We start from the raw sequence: 6,785 nt of genomic DNA, 5'->3' as shown, positions 1-6,785 counted from the left end.
TTATGATAGAGAGTTTCTTCTGAATCTATCATTCAAACATTAACAAGGGCTTTTTAAATGTAGTTTTGAGTATCACTTACCTCTAAGAAATGTCTAATTGATGTTGTTTTTAGTTTACTTGCTAGAGTAAATGTGTAACAACTTGAATTGCTGTCCTGTAATTTCTTTTGAGTTGGTCAACAGGAATTGTAATCACCTTTTGAAAGTTATCAATCTTTATCGAGACCATAAGAGACTCAATCTTGAAATAAATTGTACATGATCCCCAGATTATTCTTTGCAATAGTGGGCAGCACAGTGGCACAGTGGTTAGTACTGCTGCCTCATAGCGCCAGGGACCCAGGTTCAATTCCCGTCTCAGGCGACTGTCTGTGTGGAGTTTGCACATTCTCCCCGTTTCTGCGTGGGTTTCCTCCCGGTGCTCCGGTTTCCTCCCACATCCAAAAATGTGCAGGTGAGGTGAATTGGCCATGCTAAATTGCCCGTAGTGTTAGGTGAAGAGATAAATGTAGGGGAATGGGTCTGGGTAGGTTGCGCTTCGGCGGGTCGGTGTGGACTTGTTGGGCCGAAGGCCCTGTTTCCACACTGTAAGTAATCTAATCTAATTTAAAAAGATTACCAATTATTTTTACGTCACTACACAGCACTAAATGTAAAATAGCCTTCTCTATTACTTGTTCCTTAAAATATTGGTCAAGACCACTTGAAAGATTATAGTTCATCAAGATTATTGCATTACATGTGTTGAATGCTCCTTTATTTAAGGACAGTCCAACACTATGATTATTGCTTATAAACCATTCCCACCACTTGTTACTTCCTCACTCCACCCACATAGATTCTATACTGTGACTTTTTTTGAACTAAGATATTTGCTCCCTGCTGCCTTTATCACATTCATTCTTAATCAGGGTTACCCAGTGCCTGGTTGCCATTTTGTTCATCTTGTGTTTAGTCACAACCTCGGTGACCCTGCAACTATGTGTCAGTAATGGCAACTGGACCAAACCTATTTAACTCTGTGTCTTTCATTCATCGACTTATATATAGTGTCTTCCATTTAATATAGCATCTTTTATTTTTTATTATTTTGCCCTAATGAGGCCTTAGTCACATATGGCCTGTTTTTCCTATTAAACTTTCAGTCACTTCCTGACGTTCTGCTTGACTTTACCCAAAGCACCACTCTGCTGCATGGCTTTGACCTCTCCATTCAAAGGTTATAAATTTAAGGACCTAATTCCCCTTCCGTCACAATTTATACACTGCTGGGGAAAGCGGAGGCAAAAGAGGGTAGCCTGGGATCTTTTTTTTTGGAGAAATCTTCTGTGCTCTTCGGTAGCAACTCCACGACCATCCCACCCTTCCCCTCCCAAAAGTGTACCCCCTTATCTCACCCCATCTGGGCAATAAAGTTTGGCACACTCCTTGCCTTCCACCTTTCACTTGCAGGTGTCTATCAAGCAGAACTGATCGACTTCACTGATATATCCAATATAAGTCTAGGGTCCATCTCCTCTTCATCTTTGTGGACTTCATTTAGTTTAAGCAATGGCCACGATTCAATCCTGGTGCTACTAGGATTACAGAGCTGTCATCTATCAGAGTATTCGGCTTCTGTTAGGATGAGACTTCCTCCCAGATCAGGGAAGTCACACTTTGACCCAGTTAAGGTTGTCCCCAATATATTACCACTGGGAATGCAGCTGGGTTTCTGGACAGAATGGTGCTAGCTGACGAGGCAGTTCAGGGCGGAGTCCATCCCACTGTAAAACCCCCCAGCTAACAATTTGACCTATTTTAAACTGTTTTAAACTTCCACAAATTGTTTGTTCCTAACTATAAGTACTTAATGTCTTACGCTTACAGAAACCACAGTCATTAAAAACAGTCACTGCATCAAATTCTCTTCACATTCTATCCATTCCTCTATTAAATGTACTTAAACATGATTTAGAGACCAGTCAATACTGTTTCTGTTAATATGTTCATAAATGATGACTTTTTTTAAAAAAAAAGGAAATGCAACCAACTAGAAATGTCATATCATAATGCTGCCCTTCTACTGTTAACTCTGGCCAGTATCTCCTGACAGCTAAGGCAGGGCCTGGCTACCATCTGGATGCACAAATTTAAACCAGTCCAACTCACCCTCTTATCTCCAAAAAATCCTGGAATGCATGCTGCAGACATTTCCTCAATCTGGTGTTAGACACTTGAAGAAAGAAATGATGCTTTCTGGATCCAATTCATTTGAATTAAATTGAATTTCTCTGGCATACTGAGAAGGCAATTAGTTTAAATTTAATGATAAGGCTATAAATTAAAATTTACTCACCATTAAGTGCACAGTTTCCCAGATCAATTTCATACTTATGAAAAATGCATAGCAATGGCTATTTCAGAGACGTAGTGAATTATAACCATTATTGTGACTTCTAAAATAACATGTCCTTCACATGTGGATTTAGAACATCCTCTCTTATCCAGGAATACACACATGCATTTTTATAGACACAGCCAGAAATGTTTTTTTTTTAAATGTACTTCTTTCAATATTAGCTTTTGTCTTTATGTCCTTAACTTTGGACAGCAATATGTGCTATCATGCTACAATTTTCCCTCCCATCATATATATTTCTCCCCTCCCATCATATATATCTTAAACCTGACTAAGAGAACTCATATCTGCAAACAACCAACTGAAGGGTGTCAAGACTGGGGATATATCCAACCTATACTTAACACATTCTCAGCAACCAAACAAGATGTAAGGAAAAGACTTCATAAGGTAGTTTTCATGAGTTCAGGATATCTAAGTGAACTCTCTCGGCAGTGAAATGCTTTAACTGTAGTCACTTAAGTGCAGTCAAACAAATACAATCATAGCGATTAATGGGAATCTTGTGTGTAAACAGCCATGTGATAAACAACTAGACGATCTGATTCAAAAGATGAATGTTGGCCAGCACCATGGGGAGAACTCCACCGCTTCTTCTAAGTCTGCCCTCAGATCTTTTTGTCTTGAGCAATCACTCGCTGGTGAGTATGATTGCCCGTCTAGAAAATTCTGTCACTGCTCATGGGTTCTTTGGGGCCTTACGTGACTGATGAGCCCGATCCTAGAGCTGCAACTCCGATCTACAGTTGGCAGGTGTTTCCTGGAGGTGGAATTTGTCCTTGGCCTTAAGATCATTGGCATTCCTTCCTCTGGTTCCTTTTGCTGACAGGTGCTCTCAAAGAAACATATTCCTCCATTTAAGTGTTTTTTCCAAGTCAGTTTCTTTTGAATAAGGGTCTCCCATGCTTGGGTAAAAGGCCTCGGGTATTTTCACTATAATGGAGTGGGACACAGAAAATTACAGTGCCGGTGGTTTCAGAAGGGCACTGGGAAAAGGTGTTTTTGCTGCCAGAAGTGGGACATGTAAAGACACAGTGCTGGCTGTTAAAGAAAGGCAGTGTGGGAAAAGATATGGTAAAAGAAGCTAAGTCAGTGGTATTAGTAAAGTTAGTAAAGGAGAACCCAAGAAGAGCTGAGGAGCTGCAGGAGAGTGCACAGCCTAGGCAAGGGCTGGATATAGAGTTAGTACCTGATAGCTACAAAGAATTCACCTCTGTGGGTAAAGTTTACTCAGCAAGAACAGGGGGAGAAGGACAAGAAGTTTGGGGCAGCATGGTGACACAGTGGTTAGCACTGCTGCCTCACAGTGCCATGCACCCAGGGTTCAATTCCCGCCTCGGGCAACTGTCTGTGTGGAGTTTGCACATTCTCACCATGTCAGTGTGGGTTTCCTCCCATAGTCCAAATATGTGCAGGTTAGGTGAGTTGGCCATGCTAAATAGCCCGTAGTGTTAGGTGTAGGGGAATGGGTCTGGGTAGGTTGCTCTTCAGAGGGTCGGTGTGGACTTGTTGGGCCGACGGGCCTATTTCTACACTGTAAATAATCTAATCTAATCTTATAATTTTGACAGATACAAGATCTAACCAGTCACTGTTATATAGAGATGAGCGAATATGCACTCTTCCTGATCTGTTACCGAGAGTGTGGCAATTTGTGGAATAGATGGACAGAAATGGACATCGCGTTCTCCTAAGTAAGATCAGGTTGGAGTGCCAACTCAAGACTGGGGAAGTTACAGTGGGAGTGATTGACAGAGTTTCAGTTCCAGCAATTCAGTTTGTGTTTGGGAATGACTTAGCAGGATGCAAGATGGGAGTGACACCCTTTGTTGTGGAGAAGCCCAAGAAAGACCAAGAAACTGTGGAGTTAAAATAGAAATATCCTGGTATTTTCCCAGATTGCATGGTAATCAGATCCCACCATCATAAGTCACAACACAAAGTGAAAACTAAAGGAAAAGATGAAGGAGTTGAGGTTCAGTTAGTGGATATCCTCTTTGACGTAATGGTGCAGGATAAACCTGAACAGGCAGAGGGTCAGACAGAGGTGTTTACTCCTGAAAGACTAAGGGCTTGCAACAGCAAGACAAGACGATAAAAGATATACGTGGATGCGTACTCTGAAAAGGAGGCAGAGAACATTCTGGAGGGTTATCTGAAAGTCAGAATCCTAAGACAGAAATGGAGACCACGGCAGGTTAGTGCAGAGGACAAATGGGCCAAAGTGCACCGGGTTGTGTTGCCGGCAGCATACAGACAGGTGGTGTTTCGGGTAGCACATGACCTTTCTGTAGGAGGTCAGCTAGGGGTATGAAAGACTCAGGCTAAGGTACAAAAACATTTTTATTGGCTTGGAATGCACAAGGATGTGGTTAACTTCTGCCGATCATGTCATACATGCCAAATGGTAGGTAAGCCACAGGCAATAATAAAACCAGCACCTTTGCTGCCAATTTCCACATTTGAAGAACCTTTCACACAAGTTATAATTGATTGTGTAGGTCCCCTCCCGAGAACTAAAACTGAGAACCATTACTTGTTAACCATCATGGATTTTTGGGAAAGCAAATCTTAGCAGGACTTATACACTTAATGGTAAGGTCCTAGGGAGTGTTGCTGACAAAGAGACCTTGGAGTGCAGGTTCATTGTTCCTTGAAAGTGGAGTCGCAGAGAGATAGGATAGTGAAGAAGGCATTTGGTATGCTTTCCTATATTGGTCAGAGTATTGAGTACAGGAGTTGGGAGGTCATGTTGCAGCTGTACAGGACATTGGTTAGGCCACTGTTGGAATATTGTGTGCAATTCTGGTCTCCTTCCTATCGGAAAGATGTTGTGAAACTTGAAAGGATTCAGAAGAGATATATAAGGATGTTGCCAGGGTTGGAGGATTTGAACTATAGGGAGAGGCTGAACAGGCTGGGGCTGTTTTCCCTGGAGCGTCGGAGGCTGAGAGGTGACCTCATAGAGGTTTACAAAATCATGACGGGCGTGGACAGGATAAATAAGCAAAGTCTTTTCCCTGGGGTTGGGGAGTCCAGAACTAGAGGGCATAGGTTTAGGGTGAGAGGGAAAAGATAGAAAAGAGATCTCGGGGCAACATTTTCACCCAGAGAGTGGTACGTGTATGGAATGAGCTGCCAGAGGAAGTGTTAGAGGCTGGTTCAATTGCAACATTTAAAAGGCATTTGGATGGGTATATGAATAGGAAGGGTTTGGAGGGCTTTGGGCCGGGTGCTAGCAGGTGGGACTAGATTGGGTTGGGATATCTGGTCGGCATGGACAGGTTGGACCGAAGGGTCTGTTTCCATGCTGTAAATCTCTATAGCTCTATGACTCTATAAGTTAAGGCGAACTAATATTAAACTTATCTGTATGTTAGAGTAATGCGTTCAAGGAATAGAGAAAAAAAATGAAGCAATCTTTTTATTATAATGGTTCATTTTTCTTCGAGGGTGTATTGAGGGGGAGGTGTGATGAAGATGTGGGTGTACTGTATCTTTAAGAGAGTTAGAAGCTAGAAGAAATATGTGACAGCACCAATCATTCTCAATAAGGTAACAATGTAACACTGGGTCGAAAGCTAGGATAGCTCGTTGCCTGGAAAAGACAAAACAGATTTGAATTAGGCCAAGCGGTTTAAATTATATCCCAAAAAATAAGAAACTCCACTCTAGTTTGAGTTTAGTGTATTGACAATCTTCAAAGTCAATGACACAATCCAATGCTTTGGGGGCTAGAAGACTGGGGAAAATTGAACAGTTAAGAGGAGAACTGCTGAGCTACCGGTATATAAAGACTCTCTGAAAAATAGCTCTCTTAAAGGTACCTTTAATCAATCAATAACCTGTGAAGCAGAACCCCCAAAAAAGAACAGAACACAGGAATACAGAGAATTCCACAGGAATACAGAGAAAGCCGCCTGCTTTTGAGATAAGAAGTTTTGTTTTGTAAATCTTACTTGGGAGTTTTATCGGACTAGTATTGGAGAAGGGGAAGGTAAAAGATAGGTTAGAAGATGGGATTTGTAAATAGTCGTGAGTCAATTATTCTCTGTTATAATTTAAGAAATAAAGTTGTTAATTTTTTCTTTAAATAATACTTGGCCTCTCAAAGTTTCACACATTACTGCATGGCATAAATCTTTTCTGTGTTACTGGTTTACAGTAAGCAGGAGATTTTACCCCGTGTCGTAACACCTTATATACAAGGATCTTCAGTTAGGATGTCATGGTCTTCAAAGTCTTTCAGTAATCTTAATGGAGGGATGGATTGGAACTTGATTTAGGATGGGTTCATAAATGATTTGAGTTGCCTGGAGGTCAAGCCTGAGACGGATACTTCAGTATGCTTCAATGAAGGCTGTTAGGGAGAGATGTCAAAGAG

This window comes from Chiloscyllium plagiosum, chromosome 22 (assembly GCF_004010195.1).
Source record: "Chiloscyllium plagiosum isolate BGI_BamShark_2017 chromosome 22, ASM401019v2, whole genome shotgun sequence".
Taxonomy (NCBI): Eukaryota; Metazoa; Chordata; class Chondrichthyes; order Orectolobiformes; family Hemiscylliidae; genus Chiloscyllium; species Chiloscyllium plagiosum.
The sequence above is the reverse complement of the archived record's forward strand: the minus strand, read 5'-3'. Positions refer to the sequence as shown.